This window comes from Astyanax mexicanus, unplaced genomic scaffold (genome assembly GCF_023375975.1).
Source record: "Astyanax mexicanus isolate ESR-SI-001 unplaced genomic scaffold, AstMex3_surface scaffold_32, whole genome shotgun sequence".
Lineage (NCBI taxonomy): Eukaryota > Metazoa > Chordata > Actinopteri > Characiformes > Acestrorhamphidae > Astyanax > Astyanax mexicanus.
Window position 1 is genome coordinate 3,213,903 of NW_026040042.1, and position 22,889 is coordinate 3,236,791.

Below are 22,889 nucleotides of genomic sequence, written 5' to 3' on the forward strand. Positions count from 1 at the left end.
CCAGATCTGCACAGCTTTTCTCTGATAGATTACACCAATCCAGCCTGAGAGAGAAATAATAATCCATTAGAAACACTGACATATAAACACAAACACACACCCCTTAGGAAGAGGTGTAGTAATATATATTTGAGACAGTTATGTTATATTGCATAACAGATATATAATCATGTTTATTTAACATAGATCTAGTAAATATAACTATTGTGTAGAACAGTTTGTGTAGACATTTAAAAAAAGAATGCGTAAAATACTGGATTTTTATCTCTTTTACTGTAACTAATGAAACTGTAACTAAACTAATGAAAAAAGTCTTACTGACTCACTGCTGTGGTTCCCCTTATATCAACACTGTATCTTGATGTGCAACACTGACCAAAAAAAAAAACTTAATATTTCATTGGATCAGGATGTTTTGATCAATAAGTACAAATAATTAGGAGTATCTGTCCTCCATTTTGATATTCCTTTATACTGGACATCAAATGTATTCATCTGCTGCTAGTTTAAATAGTTTACTATTGTGTGTGTATGTGTGTGTGTGTGTGTGTGTGTAGTGTGTGTGTGTGTGTAAAGATGAGATGCTCTGTTTGTTGTATTTTGATGATCTTACTCCAGTTTCTCCAGTTTACAGTGTGAACTGTAAATATATATATATATTGTGTAGAACAGTTCATGTAAAAATATTATACTATTATTTACTGAATTAAAATGAGTGAAGCTGAAGATGTTTTACATATTTAAGAAATGTTTAACATGTTTCCCTTCCTTTACTATAAACAATAATATGCACATGAATACATATACATATCCTCCACACACACAAACTAATTTTAATTTCTTTATCAATAAATTAGTTACAGAAAATTTTCAGTTATTATTTCATCAATTATTAAAGCAAGACATGATCATTAATTTAGCTGAATCTCACACACTGCAGATTAAACTAACACTGAACTTAAATTCAGATAAACAGACATGCATGTACTTCTGATAAAGAGCTCAGAATAGAACACTTTCCCACAGAGAACATGCTGCTCAGTGTATTTCTCTTTATGAGGGTGAAATTAGAATAAGATTATTTAGTATTGTTAAGTGAGAGATCTATATTTATGTGCACATGGTCAGAGGTAGTTTTATTAGTTTAGGGTTTAAATGATTCTGTTGAACCACACTTCAAAAGCAATGTCTGATTTTCTTTTTTTTTTGACCCACCACCACCCAAACAAACAGACAAAAACAAAGAAGGAAAAGAAAAAGAAAAGATACAAAAATAGGAAAGAAAGCGACATATATACATATATATCAAAATATAGCTGAACAGAAAACAGAATCTAAACTTATGTGCAATTTTAACTAATGATTTTGCTATGTTTTATCTTGTGTTGGATTATTATGTGATTTAATGTAATGTTTGAATTAGATGTGTCTAAATTGGGTCTGAATGTGTGTTTTTGGTGGGTTCTGAGTGTCTAGAGAGAGATAGTCTGTTAGTAGATTTTTTCCAGTGATTGATGTTAATGTTATTTTTTGTTTTCCAGTTTAGGAGGATGATTTTCTTGGCGATGACTCGCGACATTAAGATTATTCTATTGTTTTGTGGTGTTGTGTTAGTGGTTGGTGTGTCTCCTAGTAGGCAGAGTGATGGTGTTGGGTGGATTTGGGTGGTGAGGGCATGAGATAGGAGGGTGATAACTTCTTTCCAGAACTGGTTAATGGGTGTGCAGTGCCACATAGCGTGGATATAATTATCAACTGTGTTTTGATTGCAGTGTGTACAAATTGGTGAGTTTGTGAATCCCATTTTATACATTTTGTGTGTGGTGTAGTGAACTCGGTGGATAACTTTATACTGGATGAGTTGTAAATTAGTGTTTTTTATTACACACCTGGACCCAGAAATCAGCATTAGGAGTTAATGATAAATCTTCTTCCCATTGTTTGCACGGTAAGCTAATAGTAAGATTCAATTGAGATATTATTTTATATATTTTGGATAATATTTTATTTGTTGTAGTAATGCTAAGAAATTCTGAAATTGGTGAGTGCAGGTCTAATGTGATTGGGGTGATTTTTGAACAGATGATTGATCTTAACTGGTGGTATTGTAAAAATTGAGTTCTCCCAATGCCGTATTTCTGGGTTAATTGTGGTAGTGACATTAAGATGGTATTGTGATACATGTGTTTGAGGTGTTTGATCCCCTTTTCGATTCAAGGTGGGTAGTTTAGTGTTTTTTATCGATGATAAAGTCCGGGTTGTTCCAGATGGGTGAATGACTGGTTGGTGTGAGTACAGAGTTTGTTATCTTGTGAAAATAATGGTGGCAGTTTGGTGCCTCTAGGCCGCCATGTGATTTTGAGTTCTGTAATGTGGTGAGTTTGATTCTGGGTGGTTTATTTTTCCAGTAATATTCAGTTGTTGTGGTATTTAGAGTTTGAAACCAGGAGGGTGGGGCTGAATGGGAATCATTGAAAATAAATAATTGATTTTTGGTAATACTGTCATTTTAATTGTAGCAATTCTGCCAGTAAGTGAAAGGGGAAGTGTTGTCCAACGGCGGAGATCATCACTTATTGATTTAGTTATTGAGTTTTAATTGAGATTGAACAACTCTGACAGCTGGGGGAGACCCTCACACTCAGATATGTGAATTAGTGCACATGGGGATGGGTAGTGTTTTTACCTTTACATCAGGTTTATTTATGTTTATTGGAGAATTGCAGATATTGATCAATTGATTGAATACTCTGATATTTTGGAATAATTTCCGATTGTTTGGATTGTTTCTTTTATTGAAATAACTGTTTTTTGTAGAAATAGTAAGATATCATCTGCATATAGACTGATTTTATGTTGCATGTTGGATGTTTGGATTCCTTTAATGTTTGTGTTTTGATGTATCGCTGCTGCTAGCGGTTCTATGAAGATAGAGAATAGATAAGGAGAGACTGAGCATCTGTCACCATAAACAGGTAAAGAGACTGAATGCAGATGCAGACTGGTTTTATTCAAATAAACAATCCAAAAGACAGGCACGGGTCGAATCACAGGCAAACAGGGTATTCAGAGGAAAAGGCTGAGACGAAGTAAATAAACAAGGCTAGAGGTCAGACTACCAGAAAAACAATAGGAATATAATGCTCAGAGCTTAGAGTTCAAATGAAATGCTAAGACTTCGCAGAGAGTCTCTTAACTGGAGCTCCTTTATAGAGCTGGTAATAGAGTTCAGGTGCTCAGGGTGGGGCCGGTGATTAAAACTACGGTGAAGCCAAGCGCTGTTGGGCAGGAGAGGGTGGAGGTTGAGATATTACTCCATTGGTGTTGACTGTGGTCTTAGGTGTTTGTGCAGTGTGGTGAATAAGAGTTTCCAGTTCACTCTATCAAAGGCTTTCTCTGCATCCAGGGTTACAACTGCTGTTGGTATGTTCTGGTGAGAGGTGTAATCTATTATGTTCACTAATCTGCACATATTGGTGGATGAATGTCGACCCTTGAGAAATCCAGTTTGATCAGGATGTATTAAATTATGGATTATTGTTTCTATTCTGTTGGCTAGAGTCTTGCTGATTATTCTTGTGTCTGTATTTATTAATGATAATGGTCTGTAGCTGGATGGTAGGGTAGGGTCTTTGTTTGGTTTAAGGTGAAGGGAGATGATTGCAGTATTCATGTTTGTTGGTAGTTTTGCATTTTGTTTAATTTCTGATATCATTCTGTAAAACAGTTGAGATAGGGATGACCAAAAGTGTTTATAAATCTCAGCAGGGAATCCACCAGGTCCTGGTGCTTTATTGTTAGGAATGTGTTTTAGGGCTTTGTAGAATTCTTCTGGAGATAATGATATTTCAAGTGTATGTTTTTGGTTTTTGGTTAATTTAGGCAGTTTGATGTGGTCCAGGAAGTTACTGATTTCATCTAAGTTGGTTTCATTGTCTGATGAATATACTTAAAAAAAAAGAAATCTTTAATTTCTTTAATGTCGTTAATTTCATCAAGTCTCTGTACTATTTTCCCTGCTGACTTTTTTATGGTTGGAATAATTGTTTTTTCTTTTATTACACTTAATGAGACTTGCTAAATATTTTCCAGATTTATTTGAGTATTCAGAGTTTTAATGTCTCAATCTTTGTAATAAGAATTTAGTTTTTTTGTTTTTTAATTAATTTAGATCATATCTTAGTTGCCGAAGTTCTTTTTGCTTTTCTTCAGATATACTTATTCTACTTATATTCTTTAATTTTTTATTCTAATTTTACCTCATGTTCTGTTTCTTTCTTCTGTTTAAATGTAGCATATGATATTATTTTTCCTCTTAGAACCTCTTTGCCAGTCTCCCATAAAAGTGTTGGTGATGTGTCTGGAGAATCATTTATTTCTAGGAATGATACCCACTCTTTTTTATATAGCTGTTGAAATCTTGATCATTAAGTAGTGATGTGTTAAAGTGCCATCTAAAGGTCTGTTTATGTTGTTGGTTTGAATTCCATATCATTGAGATTTATATATGTACAATGTTTGAGAAAATTGAATTAATAATTAGAAAATAATCAATGTGTGAATATGATTTATGTACTGCTGAGTAAAATGTGAATTCTTTGGTTGTTGGATGATTTTGTCGCCACCCATCACCAAGACCAAAATCCTGCATGTACTGTTTTATTATTTCAGTGGAATTCCAGTTGCGTGTGTTCTGAGTATGAGCTGATCGGTCTAAAGATGAATCTATAACTGTATTAAAATCGCTTCCAATCATGATTGAATAGTTCGATAGTGAGGAAATTTGTGTAAAAAAGTCATGAAAAAATGAGGGATTGTCAATATTTTGTCTGTAGATGTTAGCAATGGTAAAAGTGTGGTTGTTAATGGTGATATTTATGATGATAAATCGTTCATCTGGGTCTGTGATTGTAGTATTGTGTGTGAATGTGATTTTGTTATGTATTAAAATGGCTACACCTCTTTGTCTAGAGTTATAATTGACTGTAAATATATGATTTCAGTTTATGTTGATCTGATTCTGTTAGGTGAGTTTCTTGTAGAAGGTATATATCTGCTTTTAAACGCCTGAGATGGAGGAGTATTTTAGTTTTTTTCTCTTGGGAGCCGATTCCATGTATATTCCATGTAATACATTTTAATCCTTGCAGGTTGGAGTGTTGTTGGGTGAATAAAGCATGACTGATTCAAACATGATTAAAACAAATAGAAGTAACATTTAAAAACATGTAAAAGAACAACAAGGAATTGGAAATAAAAAATAAAATAAGAATAAAGCATGAATAAAACATGATACAAAAGTGCCGTTACAGAATAAAAGTGGGCGGAGCTGCAGTGTTTTAAGCTAAGCTGAAGGCCTGATCAAACATGTAGGTTTTCAGTCTGGATTTAAAAGTGTTTAGAGTTGGTGCTCTTCTAATGCTCTCTGTTAACTGGTTCCATTTAAGAGCAGTGCAGTAGCTAAACGCTGCCTCTCCATGTTTAGTTTTTACTTTAGGCAGCTCTAACTGACCAGTTCCTGATGATCTGAGAGTTCTGCTCGGCTCATACTGCTGGAGAACATCAGATAAATATGCTGGTCCTGCACCATTAAGACATTTATAGACCAGTAACAGTACCTTAAAGTCATTTATGTAACATACTGGTATCCAGTGTAGGGATTTAAGGATGGGGGTGATGTGCTCCCTTCTTTTACTTCTAGTCAGAACTCTGGCTGCTGAATTCTGAATCAGCTGAAGCTGTTTGATGGTCTTTTTTGGGAGTCCAGTTAGGAGTCCATTACAGTAATCAATCCTACTAGAAATAAAGGCGTGGATGAGTTTCTCCAGGCTGCTGTAGACAGAAAATCTCTGATCTTATTGATGTTCTTGAGGTGATAAAATGCTGATTTGGTGACGGCTTTGACATGACTGTTAAAAGTGAGATCAGAGTCCATTTGTACACCAAGATTACGCACTAGTTCTTTAGATTTTAGGCTTTTTGAATCCAGATAGGCAGCTAGTCTGTGCCTCTCATTACTATTCCCAAATAAAATAATCTCTGTTTTATCTTTATTCAACTGCAGAAAGTTCTGTCCCATCCATTTATTTATCTGCTCAAGGCATTTACACAGTGAGTCAATGGGACCATAATTGTTTGGGCAGAGGACCATGTAGATCTGAGTGTCATCTGCATAGCTGTGGTAAGATATCCCATAGTCACGCATGATTTCACCCAGAGGAATCATATATAAATTAAATAAGAGTGGCCCAAGAATTGAACCCTGGGGTACACCACAGGTCACTTGCACAGTCTCACAGAAACATTATTTACCATTTCCACAAAGTATTTCCATGAAGGTATGAACTGAACCATTTTAGGACAGTTCCAGAAAGTCCAACCCGGTTCTCTAGTCTATCTATGAGAATGTTGTGGTCAATGGTGTCAAAAGCAGCACTGAGATCAAGCAGTAGTAGAATAGACATTTTTCCTGAGTCTGTATTTAAGCGAAGGTCATTGATAACCTTAATTAGCGCAGTCTCAGTACTATGATTGGGCCGGAAACCTGACTGAAATTGGTCTAGACAGTTATTTATGGACAGAAAGTGCATAACTTGCTTGAATACATTTTTTTTAGAGATTGGTCTGTAATTGTTTAATAAGTTTGTATCTAAATTTTTCTTTTTTAAGAGAGGCTTCACAACGGCTGTTTTTAATGCATTTGGAAAAACACTCGACATGAGTGAGGTACTTACTATTTGAAGAATGTCTGCTGATACTGAGTAAAAAACATTCTTTAAAAACTTGGTTGGTAATGTATCAAGACTGCAAGTGGATGATTTGAGGTGACTCACTGGATCAATTAAAACTTCTTCATTAATAGTGCTAAATTGGGACATTTTGACTATGATGCTTTTGCATGGTTTTGGAGAGCACATGGGCTCATCGGTGGATATAGGTGTACTGATGGCTTGTCTGATATTGTGTATTTTAGTATTAAAATTTTTTTGCAAACTCATTACATCTCTCAGTTGAAACTAGCTCAGAGGTCATATATGTAGGTGAGTTAGTTAGTCTGTCAACCACAGTGAAAAGAACTTTGCTATTGTTAATATTATTGTTGATAACGCTGGAGAAGTAGGATTGTATAGATGTGCACATTATTTTATTGTAATCACGCAGTCTATCTTTAAAAATTTCTTTGTGAATGTGAAGCTTGGTTTTTCGCCATCTGCGCTCAGCCTTTCTGCATTCTCTCTTTTGGAGCTGAACTGCAGCATCATTTCTCCATGGAGCTTTCTGCTTGCATGGCATGGTATTAACTCTAACTGGTGCAATCTCATCTAAAATTCTAGCAGTTTTTGAGTTAAAAGCAGAGTATCCACAGAGTCTGATGGTTTGCATGGTGCAGAGCACACTCTGCTCACAAAAAGTTCAGCTGTCATGTCATTTATCTGCCTTTTCTTGTACCTAATCTTTCTGGCTTCACTGAATTCAGCGCGAGGCTACAAACAATATAAAACTCAGTTCAGTTAAATAAAAACAAGTAAGGACCTGTAAGTTCATCAAATATTGTCAAATATAAAGGAGAGGTTGAGGTTTTGATGAGCTGTTATCATGATTTGAAACTGAAACTAACTGGAACTTTTATTATTCTGCACAGAAAGCCTGTGATTGTGTTTAATGAGTTTATATTTTATATTATTTATTTTTTATTCATTTTAATTATTTTAATTATTTTATTAATCAAATTATATATATATATATATATATATATATATATATATATATATATATATATATATTCCCCATGATTCCCATGTTCTTAGTTTATTGAAATAAATTTGATAATCTCTTATCATTCTTATCATTTTACTTTACTTTCACTGCTATTATTATTTTCTTCATAAGATATAAATTCTTTATTTTTTATGTCAATTTTTATGATGTTTTTAAAATTTCCTATTTTTCCTTGTATATATTTTATTCATCTATAGTAAATGTCAGTTTTTATTTCTATTTTTTAAAATATTTTTAATCCCTTTTAAACTGTAAATGAGGGTCCCCCTCCGGTGTAAATAATCGATTGCTTGATTAATATTCAGTGTTGCAAACACAGTTTTTATATAAACAATTAACAGAATAAAGAATAAAATAACTTTACTCTTGCCTAAGTTGCAGGTTTATCTGCACAGAGTGACGGCGCAATTTCCTATGCGCTGTTAAAATAGGAACGAACAGAAGTCAGCGTGCAGCTGTGTCTTAAAGGGGATGGATACTGACACACTGATTGGTTTATTTCACGTTACGCCCAAAACACACCCATGAATAATTAAGGGAATTAAAACACACCCTTTTGCGCTGTTGGAGCTGTGCAACGATACCAAAGACACAGGACACGCCCCTAAATGTAGCTGAGCAAAGCGCAATTACCAAGTGTGCTATAGATCGTTAAAATAGGGCCCATAGAGTTCTCTGGCATAATTATCCTTGGGAATATTAATGTGAATGTTAAAATCACCAGCAATAATAAAATGATAGAAATAAGACAGCATATCTGTAAAATCATCAATAAAATCAGCATTGTACCTTGGAGGCCTGTAGACAATTACTAGTAATATTCTTGGTGCCCCTTTTAAATCTGCACCTAAATATTCAAAAGATGTGGAGTCTCCAAGTGATAACTGCTTGCATTGGAATGTATCATTAAACAGCATAGCTACACCTCCACCTTTCTTGCCGGTACATGAGACATTTAAAAAGTTAAAGTTTGGTGGAGCCGACTCAATTAATACACTTTCAGCACTACAAGAATTTAACCATGTCTCTGTTAAAAACAGAAAATCAAGCCCATAATTTGTAATAAAATCATTAATTAGATAAGACTTTTTAGTAAGAGATCTGATATTTAGCAGAGCTAATTTAATACCCTGTGCGTTTTGTTCCAAAGACTGTGGGTTACAATTTACATACTGCAGGTTGGATATATTCACATTATCTGACCTATACTCCCTGTTCTTTCTGCTTCTGATAAGAACTGGAATGGGGGAGATAACTGGCACACAGGGTCCGTACTTGTTTTGAAAACATGTACTGCTGACATCACCATTGTAGCAGCACTGACCCAAAAGATATCAGTTTGCTGGATTACTTGTGGCGGCCTCTTCCCTTATGGTGGAGGGAGGTGGGAGGGGCTCCTGCTGGTGAAGAAGTCGAGAACGGAGCTGTCTGTCCGGTGGTTTAGGAGCTTGTCTTTTCTTTTTGGGTTGTGGGAGGTTTTTGTTTAATACTTCATGTTCATGTTCACTTCATTTTGGTCCCCTTTACTAACTCCTTGATTGGGGAGTGTAGTGGTGGTGGGGATGAGGGTTGCTGGGTCCGTGAGGCAGTAGGTGACTGTGGAGGAGAAGTTGTGCTAATTTTCCGCTGTACCTGAGGACTCGCTGACAGAGTGTCAGCCTTGTCCCTGCAGATACCAGCTTCTCCATGGTTGCTGGGAAGTTCAGGTGGGGTGATGATGGGGTGGAGATGGAGGATGATGATGATGAGGTGGAGATGGAGGATGGTGTGGAGTGCTCATGCAGTTGCGGTGTTTCCGGCAGCTGATACAGCAGAACATGGCTCCCATCCGATAACTCCGCAGTCTCTGTGGGGGGAGGATGTTGTGTCTCTGTAGTGCAGACAGTGTCCTTGGGTGTTAAAGCTGACGTGTCTTCACCAGTGGGAACAGAGAAGTTGCACAGAGAAAAAATGATGTTCTGTGACAGGAATTTGACTCCCCTCTTGTTGGTGTGCAGTCCATCTCGCCTGAAAATCTCTCTTCCCAAAAAACAGATTGAAATTGTCAATGAAGTTCAGTCCATTTGACCTGCAGGTTTTCTGAAGCCAAATGTTTTAAAGCCAACAGCCTAGAGAACATATTGCAGCCCCTTGCAGGTAGAGGACCACTGATGAATGTCTGGATGTTGAACTTGCGCAGTGTGGAAAAAGATCATTAAAGTCTCTTTTAACACCTCAGACTCCTCTTTCTTTGTATCGTTCTTTCCAACATGAACAATGATTCGTTTCACTGTTCTGTATTCAGCCAGTAGTGCTGGAAGCTTCTCATTCAGTTCAGAAACTGTGATGTTTGGCTCACATCGAACGATGAGTTTCTGATTATTTTTCATGCCATGAACAGAGTCATCCCCCAAAACAAGGATGTCTGCTGAGCCCTGTGGCTCTCCTGGGGTGTTTTGAATGGCTGAATCTTCTGGTTCTTTCTGAATCATACTGGCTGGTATTTAAAAAGTCATTAAGCTCTTGCAGTGACTCAAATCTGTTTTGCAAACTAAGTGACTGGAACTGATTTCCTCTGGCTCTGTGCTCTGTGATCTCCGAGCAATAGCAATACCATTAGCCAGATGTGCTATGTTAGCAGGAGTGGAGGATACTACAGAGCTGTATGTGGCATGCCGTTTGGGTTTAGCTCCAATGCTAACCCATTGCTGTTTTTTCCCATATCTTTCAGCTGTACTCACATTACGGATGTCCACATGATCTGCTGGTCCAGGTCTGTTCGTCTCCACTGCTCACTGCTCCGTTAAAAACCTGTTGTCCGCTGGCAGCACTCCCACTCTCCGATGGTCCTTGAACAGCGCAGAAATGCCAGTCCTTAAACTCTGATAACAAGGACCGATTTTTTTTTCCAAAACAGTCATTCTTTGTAGAAGATTGTAGCAGTTCTGGCAGCACTGGTGCTCTGAACCCACACAAGGAGGCATCTTGTAGATTTCTTCTTTAGCACTCTACAGAAACTTTTCTGATTCCTGTGCCTATGGCTCTACTATAAAAGGTCCAAAAGAAACTAGAAAAAAAATAAAATAAGAAACAAAATATGGTAGTGCTAGTGCTAATCTAAATAATGAGCTCAGACACTGTAGCTCGAAAATGTCTAAAAATAAAGAAAAGTATGAAAGATAGCAGAGATAGCAGAGCTAAGCAGAGAAGCGTCTGAACGGCACAGAAGCAGGAAGCAAAAGAACTCATAGTCAGAGCTCGCCTTTTTAGGAGTATTTAAACACCCGCTAATTAAGTGTCAACACCCATAAAAGTGGGAATAAAAAGTAAAAAATTTTTGTTGTTTTTCTAAAAGAATGTTGTATTTGCTAAGCTGAAAAAAGTAGAAAGTATATGGTAAAACAATGTTTTCACAACAATAACACAGCAGTATCTCATTCCCTCCAAATTTATATTTTTCAAGAGATCATGTGTGTGTGTGTGTGTGTGTGTGTGTGAAGGTGAGATTCTGTTTGTTGTATTTTGATGATCTTACCACAGTTTCTCCAGTTTACAGTGTGAACTCTTCAGTCCAGCAGAGAGCAGCTTCACTCCTGAATCCTGCAGTTTATTATAACCCAGGTTCAGTTCTCTCAGAGTTGAGGAGTTTGAGCTGAGAGCTGAGGCCAGATCTGCACAGCTTTTATCTGATAGATTACACCAATCCAGCCTGAGAGAGAAATGATAATCCATTAGAAACACTGACATATAAACACACACCCCTTAGGAAGGAGGTGTATTAGTATATTTTTGAGATAATTATTATATTCTTTATTATGTATTATTATTATTCTTTTTCTTATTATTACTAGTCAGTGAATTAAAATAGGTGCAACTGTAGGTGTTGAAGTGACCTTTTTTCTTGCTTGATTACAAATTTAAAAAATTCCTATGTATAATAAAAAAAAAACAAATATGGATAAATCCTCCCTAACACATACACACACACAAATTTGCAAATACTGATTTCTTTATATAGATAGATAGATAGGTGCTGTCTTACTTTCATGCAGCATCGCACATAGTCTCTTAGTCACTTACTGTTAAACTTCCTGATTTTCAACTAGTACACTGTCCAGCAGACTCATTAGAACTAGAAAAACTAATCAGTTGTTTAAAAAATTATTATTTTAGATTGTGTAGCTCCCCTTAAACACAAAAAAGAGAGACAGAAAAAGCTCGCAATGTGGTACAATGACCAAACTCGTACCTTAAAGCAGTTAGTACAAAATTTACAATAATATCGATCAACTAAACTGAAAGTGTTTCATTCTGAGTGGAAAGAGAGTCTTGTCAAATATAGAAAAGACCAGGCAGGTAATAAACCTCAGATTCCAGTCATTCACACCAACAAAAACACAGCAGTTCCCCATTCACTCCTAAACTATATTTTTCACTTTGTCTCCACTTCTCCACCTGGTATCTGGACTAGGGATGTCCCGATCCAGCTTTATGAACTTCCGATCCGATAACGATACCGGCCGATACCGATACCGGCCTATCCGAGCATGTATTAAAGTTTAAAGTTATTTAGCCAACTTACTTTGTTGTCAAACTCATGTTGAAAAGCGTTTTACTCTTGATAACAAGTAGCAAGCTGAATTAGGTGTGTTTGAATAATACACAATGGTTGGTAAGGAGAAACTGACCTGTTTATTTAGCAATTAATAAACTCAAAATAGACAAAATAATAAATAACAAACAGAAATGGCGACAGTAAACCAAGGCTTAAAAAGCCATAAGTGCAAATAATATTGTAAATTGTATTAAAAAAGCAAAACACACAAACTGAGTAGAAAATAGTCTATTAACAGCATCAGTACTCTTGACTGCTGTACTCATCAGTGCTCTTGAACAAGTGTAAACCAAAGCTTAAAAAAATCAGTGCAAATAATGAAAACTATTTAAAAGCAAAATGCCTTCTACTCCCCAATCTCCTCCACACTTTGCTACTCCATCCCATCTACACACTCCCTTCAATTCCAACTGTTTGCCCTGCCTGCAGTCCAAGCATGATGGGGAGATTCTTTTTTTTACAAAGACGAGCATTTCAGTATGCTCAGGTGTCAGGCTGCTCCTGTGTTAGTAATGTAACCATAATATAATAAATATTTTTATAAGCAATTAAAGCTAAATTATCAAAATAAGCTACGTTTCCACACAGTTTTACCTTTTAGTTGCATAAATAAGAAACATAACATGTTTCATAAACTTTATTTGCATATAATTTACCCATACCCACTAGTTGAGATGTGATACTACAATAAGCACAATGACACTAAAAACACAACAAGCAAACATCATAATGTTAAGAGAGAAAACTTTATTAAATTCAAAGAAAAAACTCTTCATAAAGGGAGCTAACGCTGCCTCCAGCCGGTCTGACCGGAGTTCATCTTTCCCGGCCCGGGGAGATGCTATGCTCGTTTGCTGAAGGTGTGCTGAAAAATGCGGACCGGATTTTACTCTCACTGGCGAAAACACAGCAAAAACTGGAATGGATTATCTAAATGAGTGTGCTGGAAAACCCGGATTGGACTGTGAAAAAAACTGGATCGGGAGTCTGGATCGGCATTTTCTTGTGCCTTCCGATCCGATACCGATACGCATTTTTTGCAAATATCGGCGGCCTAATCTGGACCGAGCACACCTGCTTAATTTAATTTGCATAAGAGATCATGTTCGTGTGTGTGTGTGTGTGTGTGAGTGTGTGTGTGTGTGTGTGTGTGTGTGAGTGAACGTGAGATGCTGTTTGTTGTATTTTGATGATCTTACCACAGTTTCCCCAGTTTACAGTGTGGATTCTTCAGTCCAGCAGAGAGCAGCTTCACTCCTGAATCCTGCAGTTTATTATGACTCAGGTACAGTTCTCTCAGAGTTGAGGAGTTTGAGCTGAGAGCTGAGGCCAGATCTGCACAGCTTTTATCTGATAGATTACACCCATACAGCCTGAGAGAGAAATGATAATCCATTAGAAACACTGACATATAAACACACACCCCTTAGGAAGGAGGTGTATTAGTATATTTTATATACTATTATTTCTTTTCTTATTCTTATTAGTCAGTGAACAATTTTTTCTTGCTTGATTACAAATTAAAAATCTGCCTATGTATAAAAAAAAACAATTACAGATAAAGTCCTCCCTAACAAACACACACACACAGCTGCCTCTATCATTATTGTTTAGTAAATTTGCAAATTCTGATTTCCACTTACTGTTAACCTTTCTGATTTTCAACTCTAGTACACTGTCCAGCAGACTCATCGGAACTAGACAAACTAATCAGTTGTTTAGAAAATGATTATTTTAGATGGTGTAGCTCCCCTTAAACACAAAAAGAGAGACAAAAAAGCTTGCACCATGGTACAATGATCAAACTCGTACCTTAAAACAGTTAGTACAAAATTTATAATAATATCGATCAACTAAACTGAAAGTGTTCTATTCTGCATAGAAAGGCAGTCTTGTCAAATATAGAAATAACTTAATAAAGCCCGCTCAGTGTATCTGGCCCCTTTAGTGTTATTTCCAAATTAACTAAAAACCAGGCAGGTACTGAATCTCAGATTCCAGCCATTCACACCTGCAACGCTTTTATGGACTTCTTTGATAGAAAACTGAAAACATTCAGGATAAAATGCAACAGATAAATATGTCATCTGGTGTGGCTGATATAGGACAAAACTCAGTTACTGAAGTTATGATGAGTTTTTAACCCACTTCAACAGCTAGAACTAGAGAAAATTATCTCCTCATCAAACAGCACAACCAGCACACTTGATGCAGTTCCCTCAAAATGACTAAAACAGGTACAGCCATATATAATTAAACTTCTGTTAATGATAGTAAACTCATCGTTTACCCTGGGGCATGTACCCAAAGTCATTAAAACAGCGGTAATTAAACCTCTGATCAAGAAATGTGAGTGAGAATAAAGAAAATCGAGAAATGTGTAAAAGATGTGAAAACATTGATGTCTCACAATTTTCTCCTATTAAATAATGATAAAACAGAAATTCAAAGCTGCTAGAAATAAATGATCAGACTTAATGTTAAATCTGTCCGACTTCTCCGTCACACCTGGTTCAGTAGCTAAAAACCTTGGAGTTATCATAGGTTCAGATCTAGCATTCGATAAACACATATCTAATGTTACTAGAACAGCTTTTTTTTCACCGAAAAATGAGTAAATGCCTTCATTACCTCAAGGCTAGATTATTGTAATGCACTACTGTCAGTATGTTATATAACTGCACGCTTCTTCAAGCACGCAGTTCAGAACTCCAGCCCAAATTTCCCTGAGTTCCCTCCCCCTTTTCCTTCTTCTTTCTCTACTTCTTTAGGCGTGGTCCGCACTTAGCAAATATGGATTTTTTGTTTATCTATATAGTCATGTGTGTGTTTACAAATATTAGATAATGCCTAAATATGTCATTTTATTATTTAAATTTCATAATATGTTTAATAATATTGATTCCAACACTTTATTTATATGTACTTGGCAGAACTGAATCAATGTTTGTGTTTTGATTGAGGGGTTTCAGAGGTGGAATCAACAAAGATGTTATTTGAACTTGTTTAAGTTTTGGTTTGTAAAGCTCTTTGGGAAATACTTGTAGAACAGACTTGTTCTTCTCTCAGGTTCTGCACTAGATAATTTGTTATTTACTTATAGTGATTACTTTCGGGAAACGCACCCCTGATTGTTATGTTTAAATAATCAATAAAAACACAGACTAATCAATATTACAAAATATAAAACAGCACAGATTAAACACTGAATAATGAAAATACTTACCAAACCTTCCTGGATGCTTTCACCACTGGCAGCAGCCTCAGAAAACATTCTTCTGAAGTCTGAAATTTCCTCAGGTCAAACTCCTCCAGCTCCTCTTCTGAATTCAGCATCACAAACGCCACAGCTGACCACTGATCAGGAGAGAGAGTAACCCCACTGAGATCACTGGAACCTCCTCTGTTCAGGTATTTCTGGACTTCCTGCACTAGAGAATGATCATTCAGTTCATTCAGACAGTGGAACAGACTGATAGTTTTCTCTGGAGAGGGATTCTCCCTGATCTTCTGCTTGATGTACTCCACTACTTCCTCTTTACTGTGAGAGATGTTCTCTGTCTGTATCAGAAGACCTCGTAAGAGAGTCTGATTGGACTCCAGTGAGAGACCAAGCAGGAATCGGAGGAAAAGGTCCAGGTGTCCGTTCTCACTCTGTAAGGCCTTGTCCACAGCTCTCTTCAGGAAGTCAGACATTGTTCCTTTTTTGGAGAAACCAAATAATCCACTGTGTTTCTGTTGCAGCACATTTCTGTTGTTGGAGATGAAGGACAGAAACGCATATAAAGCAGCCAGAAACTCCTGAACACTCAGATGCACAAAGCTGAAAACCTTCCCCAGGTGAAGTTCAAACTCCTGTCTGAATATCTGGGTGCACACTCCTGAGTACATGGACACTTCTCTGACATCAATGCTGCACTCTCTCAGATCTTCCTCATAGAAGATCAGGTTTCCTTTCTCCAGCTGTTGGAAAGCCAGTTTTCCCAGAGCCAGAATAATCTCTCTAGTCTGGTCAAGATCAACATCACTTTTTCTTTGGTACTTCTGGCTGCGGTGTTTGATCTGAAAGATAAGGAAGTGTGTGAACATTTGAGTCAGAGTCTTGGGGATCTCTCCTCCCTCTGCTTCACCCAACATCCTCTCTAGAACAGTGGCTGAGATCCAGCAGAAGACTGGGATGTGGCACATGATGTAGAGGCTTCTGGAGGACTTCATGTGTGTAATGATTCTTTCAGCAAGGCTCTGATCTCTGATCCTTTTCCTGAAGTATTCCTCTTTCTGAGGGTCACTGAACCCTCGTACCTCTGTTACCTGATCAATACAGTCAGGAGGGATCTGATTTGCTGCTGCTGGTCGAGTAGTTATCCATAGGAGAGCAGAGGGAAGCAGGTTCCCCTGGATGAGGTTTGTCAGCAGCACATCCACTGAGGCTGATTGTGTTACATCAGATACTCTCTTATTGTTCTGGAAATCTAGAGGAAGTCGACATTCATCCAGACCATCAAAGATGAACATGACTTTGTAACGATGATAATCTCCTGGTTTTAAGTATTTTGTATCTTTAAAAAACTGATAAAGAAGATCCACCAGACTGATTTTTTCAGTCTTCATCAGATTCAGTTCTCTAAAAGGAAGTGGAAATATGAAGAGAACATCCTGATTGGCTTTTCCTTCAGTCCAGTCCAGAATGAACTTCTGCACAGAGACTGTTTTTCCAATTCCAGCAACTCCTTTAGTCAGCACAGTTCTGATGGACTGGTCTTTAAAGAGGTCGTTACATTTGATGGGTGTCTCCTGTGTTGCTGGTCTCCTGGATGCTGCTTCAATCTGTCTGACCTCATGTTCGTTATTGACCTCTCCACTCCCTCCCTCTGTGATATACAGATGTGTGTAGATCTCATTCAGAAGGGTTGAGGTTCCAGCATTTGAGATTCCTTCATTAATTTTCTGAAATTTCTCCTTTAGAGTAGATTTCAGCTTCCGATGACAGGACGGAGCCAGTTCTAACAGAAATAGAAAAAGCAATATCATTAAATATGGTGAAGTATTAAATATATAATAAAAATGAGCTGTCATTAAAGGCTGTTTACAAAAAAATGAAATGAGTGTAATTCATGCACATATAAAGTATTATGTAAATGATCTAATCACTTACTGGTCTGCAGTTTGTTAGCGAGGTCTGTCTGGTTCATGTTTCTCAGGACGTGCAGTGTGATCTTCAGCGCTCCCTCTCTGACACCACTCTGATCCTCCTCATCCTCCTCCTCTCTCCCAGAGCATGCTGGGTAATCCAGATTCTTCAGCATCTTCAGAAACCTCTCCAGCTGATTCTTTACCACAGAGATGACTTTGTGCTCCAGTTCCTGATTAAACACATGGTAAGAAATGGTAGTAAGACAAGAACAGATAATAGTTTAATAAAATCATTTGTGGTTTATGTCAATATAATGTTTTGGATATGGGATGTGTTGTGTTGGATTGAGATCAAGGGCAAAACTCAAGATTTCTTTTATATTATTTCTAGCCCTTCTAGCAGTTAGAGCTTTCTCAGAATGTAACAGAACATCATATTTAACAGTTTAATATGAAAACATAATGTGATATCTGTGGCTCTAGAGCTTTGACTGCATTTATATTGAAGTAAAATCTTTGTAATAATCTGGATTTCTGAACTGATCACTAATAAATGGTCATCATACATTAGTGTGTGACTTATTCATTATGTAAATCACAATTACAAACTCAATGTCACTAAATCTATAAACACATTTACTGTTGTACTCGTACTTGTATGTTTAATAAACCTCTGCAATTCCACTTAGAAAGAGTAAGTAATGATTATTAAACATCTATAGCACATAACTTCATATTTAAAGTTTAAATCACATTTTACAGTGTTCACATGTGCTCTGGCATTAGTCACACCTACACACCTTTAATATGAAGTCCATATTTCTCCTGCTGATTTCTGGAGTCTCCTTCTGGACTCTGTCAGAAAATATAACATTAACATATGTTATTAAATGGTGATTGGGAATATATCTACAGAAAGAAAGTTCCAGAAGATCAACCACCACTGCAACACTCCACCAACCTTCACGCTCACCAAAAAGTTAATTCTAGATTTTATCAGATCAGAGAATCATGTTTCTCACAGTCTGGTGTTTTTTTGTAAAATCCAGATGTGTTTTTTACAGAGGTGAGGTTTTTGTTTCCTCCATAAAGATCAGATAGCTGGAGAGCTGCAGTGATGGTTTATCTGCTGAAAGTTTCTCCCATCTGCACACAGGATCTCTAGAGCTCAGTCAGAGTGATGATTATACACTACACTGCCCAAAGTATACTGTAAGAGCCAAATAATTTTATTTGAAGAATAATTTAGTTAAAAATGTTAAAATATGTTGAAAATTGTTTATTAGGCATTTGTAATGATTGTATTTTCTAAAATGCATAATTCAGTTATGTAAAAACTTTAAAGAACATTTCTGCTATTTTATTGTCTTCCGTCAGGAACACGTCATTTCCACTGCATGAACATGAGTAGCCAGATTGCTGTTACTTCCGTTGGAAGCAAAACAGTTTTTTGAGCGAGCTGTATGAGTCCAGTCTAATGTTTGCCTTTGTTTTTTATTAGTAAAACTTTGAAAAGAAGATTTGGACTCTCTCGCTTTTTTTCAAGTACGGGTTGTTAGACTGACAGCAAAGGGTGGTACAAAAGGAGTTGCAAGAAACGGAGTGCCACTACATATACATTCACCCATCCAAATGCTAGAGTTGCTAGAGTTTGCTATGGTTTAAGGACCAATTTGAAAGCTTCTTATAACTGTTATCTGATATAAGTAAAATTGGTAACAAGTGTGTTATAGGTTAAGTTCACATAGTTTTATTGCCAGTACTGCATTTGTACAGACCAACAGAGGATTAAAATTACTTTCCTACTCAAATAGGACTCTAGTTAAACCAGTAAGGAATGATGGTGGGATTAAATAGGGAGCGACAGTATCAGTATAAACAGAACCCATATAAATACTAGTCCAAAAATAGAGGTCTCCTCCCTGATGGTAACAGGCTAAAGAAGCTGTGTAGGGGGTGGGTGGGATCTCCTCCAGGTGGAGGGTGGCACATCAACCACCTCTATCATGCATTGATGATTTTGTAACTTTATTCACTGTATTTATTATGCAGTGAATTCTCATGTCAGTGTTTCTTTAAGTTCTTGCATTTGTTCAGTTTTTCCAGCTGCATCATTCAATAATCTGTTCCACAGCATCAGTCAACCTAACATGACCGATCATATCACCTGTCATAGCACAATATAACATCACCACAAATCTGCCACTTAACCCTGACATTCTGTAATATTGATTTCTAAAGGTTTATGTGTCCAACAGTAAAGTATTACAGAGAATTGCTTACGTCAGTTCAGGAGAACAGTCTTCCTTTCTGAAGTTTGTTGGGAGTTCCATTGAATCGTCACTCTTCATGGACACACAGCTGGGTTCAGGAGGGTCTGTCCTCTCTCTCTGAATCTCACTAAAATATTCAAGAGAGGAACAATTTTATACAGCTAATAATATTTGTTGAATATAAAATGTATAAATACCAGGATTCATTATTGTATTAAGGTAAAGTTTGGTATGTATAATTAATTATAATTAATTTTAATTAATTATACAGTTTTTAAAAATATACAACAAAAATATTAGTAAAATTATAAAACTCATGATGAACAGTGGCATAAATATTGGTAATTATATTTATTTTATATACTTTAAATACTAGAATTCACTCATTTATCAGTGTAAGATCTGGTATGTAAGTACAGTTATTCTACATGATATTTATGAAACAGGCTCAATAAGTAACTACAAAATATTTACTAAATACTTTTTTAGATACTTCAATCCCTTCAACCATTTACTCTTACAGATCACCAAAAGACATATTTTATCTCATTGAGAGTTAAATTAAATCTTACCTGAGATCAGTAGATCTGTTGTCCTCACTGAAGCGTAAAGGTTTTTCCATTGACTGGTCACTCTTCATGGAGACACAGCTGGGTTCAGGTGAGTCTGATCTCTTATCCTGATCCAGTCTAAAACACAACCAGTATCAGACACCATCTACAACCTTTCCAGCAAACCTTTCACTTTATACCCAATCACATTATTCTCACACCTCTCAGCTTCCTGTGTGTCCTGTTCCCCAGAGACACTCATTTTGGAGCTCATCTTCCTCCTTCAGAGACACCTAATCCTGTAAAAGCAGCACAAGGCTTAATTCATCCTAAAGTTGTGTGTGAAATGCAGTTCTATCAGTTGTTGGTTTGTGTTCTGATCTCGGCTTGTCTAAAAAGTCCTCAAATCATCAAGTAAATTCAGATTAAATTCAGATTTAAAGTTTTATTACCTGGCAGGGTGTTCTCTCCAAGCACTGTTTCTGATTCTCTCTCCAACGTCGCTACTGAACTTTTTACTCTTTAAACCAGATTAACTGGTTTACGAGGTGCTGAAACATTTGTAAAGGTTGGCCAATCACAGCACACATGACTAAACAAGTGTGAGAGAGTTCAGAGAGATATGTCTTCATGAAAAAGGAAAACTGGAAATGCAGCATTGTTGAGTGTTGATTACTGTAAATCACTCATATATTCATCATATAGAGCAGTGGCTTAACCTCACACTCCCCCAGTGGACAGCAGAGGAACTGCAAAGGTGGCAAAATATTTTTTTTCTATTTTGTAAAGTAAAGATTATTTTAAATGCACAGAACTGGAAAAAAAATGATCACTTAAAAATTACGAGTTTCTTTGATTTTACCAAATTAAAAACCTCTGGAATATACTCAAGAGGAAGATGGATGATCACAAACCATCAAACCAAACTGAACTGCTTGAATAAAGTTATCTAAGAATGGTGGAGGAGAACATTCCAAGGTCCATAAAAACTGTTATTAAAAAAACAGGGTTCTTCCAGCAAATATTGATTGAACAGTTAGTTCCGATCTCACAATCTGATTGGTTAAGAAGTGTTCTAGCCGTGCTGATATATGGGATAACATCACAGCCTTCTCACACTAAACTTGTATCACTCCACCGGTGCGTTGCCAAGTAACGGCATATTTATACACACAGGACACCCGCAGCAGCGTTAGCTTAGCACAGGCTAGTGCTTAGCCGCGGCACGCTCGCCCGCAGCGCTGGCTCGTCTTTGTGGAAAAAAGGGAAAGAAAATCGCTCGGCTAATTCCGTCTGACAGCCAGAATGCTAACCAGCCAGGCTAGGCTAAGCTAATTGTGGAGCTAAAGCAAGCTACGCTAACCTAACCACAGTCCAGCCAGCTAGCTAAAACTAACACAACCCAGCAAAACAAGCAGAAATGCTCAAAAAATGCGCAGCTTTCACCTGAAGACGACTCCACGGAGCAGGAGAGGAGAGTATTAGAGTTATTTCACGCTCCTAACGTTACCATCTTCGCTTATTCCCAATTTTGATTTCAAGCTAACTTTCGTGGTGTTAGTCTGTATGAACCATGCGTCGTTTTGTAGTTAAGTTTCAGTTCTATTACAGTTTTTGTGGAACTACTTTTTGGCGGAAGGCACAGTCCATATTAAAATCATATTCAAACTGAATTTCTTAAAGTTCCTTAATTTATTTTCTTTCTTCATTTTCTATTAAAAAAACAACCGTTGTATAAAAGCAATAGAACACTCGAGATCATGTGTTATCACGAATAACATCACAGCTGTGATGATTTACGGTACTCGCTTTCGGCTCGTGCCTATGACCGAATCACAGCCGTGAAGTTATTTGTGATAACACACACCCTCTCGTGTTCTATTGCTTAATTGAACTCATAAAACTTAGAACTTCTTTGCATTATTTGAGGTTTAAAAGCTCTGCTTCTTTTTGTTATTTCATCCATTTCTCATTTTCTGTAAATAAATGCTCTAAATGACAATATTTTTATTTGGAATTTGGGAGAAATGTTGTCTGTAGTTTATAGAATATAACAACAATGTTCATTTTACTCAAACATAAACCAATAAATAGTAAAATCAGAGAAACTGATTCAGAAACTGAAGTGCTCTCTTATTTTTTTTTATCAGAGCTGTATATATATATATATATATATAGTTCAGCAAATGTAATTTAACAACTTTAGACCTGAATTATGTTCCAGTGATGAAAAAATATGAGAATGCAGTTTCCTGTCTGTAGTGCACACAAAAGAGACACTACAATACTAATATAAAATCTATATAAAAATACATCCAATAATCTAAGAAAAATGTTCCTTATCATGATAAAAAAGTGTTCTAAATCACAAAGAATTTGTAAAAATGAGCTTGTATTAGTTTGTCTCATTTGTTCTGTAGTGCACTAATGTCTGAGTTGCGGATTTTTTTTTTTCCGGTGCAGTGGGCGGGGCTAAGCTATTGTTTTATTGGCTGGTTTATGATTTATTCTGATGGACAAGGGTCTCATTTATTGTTCTGTGCAACAAGACATTTGAAA

General features: G+C 36.6%; 1 protein-coding gene and 1 long non-coding RNA gene across 2 annotated transcripts in view; both read right to left on the bottom strand.

The window, feature by feature from the left end:
- Positions 1-22,889, bottom strand: part of LOC103029152 (NACHT, LRR and PYD domains-containing protein 3-like) — a 442,571-nt gene that overhangs the window by 250,649 nt on the left and 169,033 nt on the right. The gene's annotated exons all lie outside the window — the stretch shown is intronic.
- Positions 18,308-21,046, bottom strand: LOC125789921 (uncharacterized). Its single transcript, XR_007429939.1, has 4 exons — positions 20,783-21,046; positions 20,352-20,629; positions 19,790-19,906; positions 18,308-18,361 (listed from the first exon to the last, which is right to left on the bottom strand). It is a non-coding gene; the product is annotated as an uncharacterized LOC125789921 (long non-coding RNA).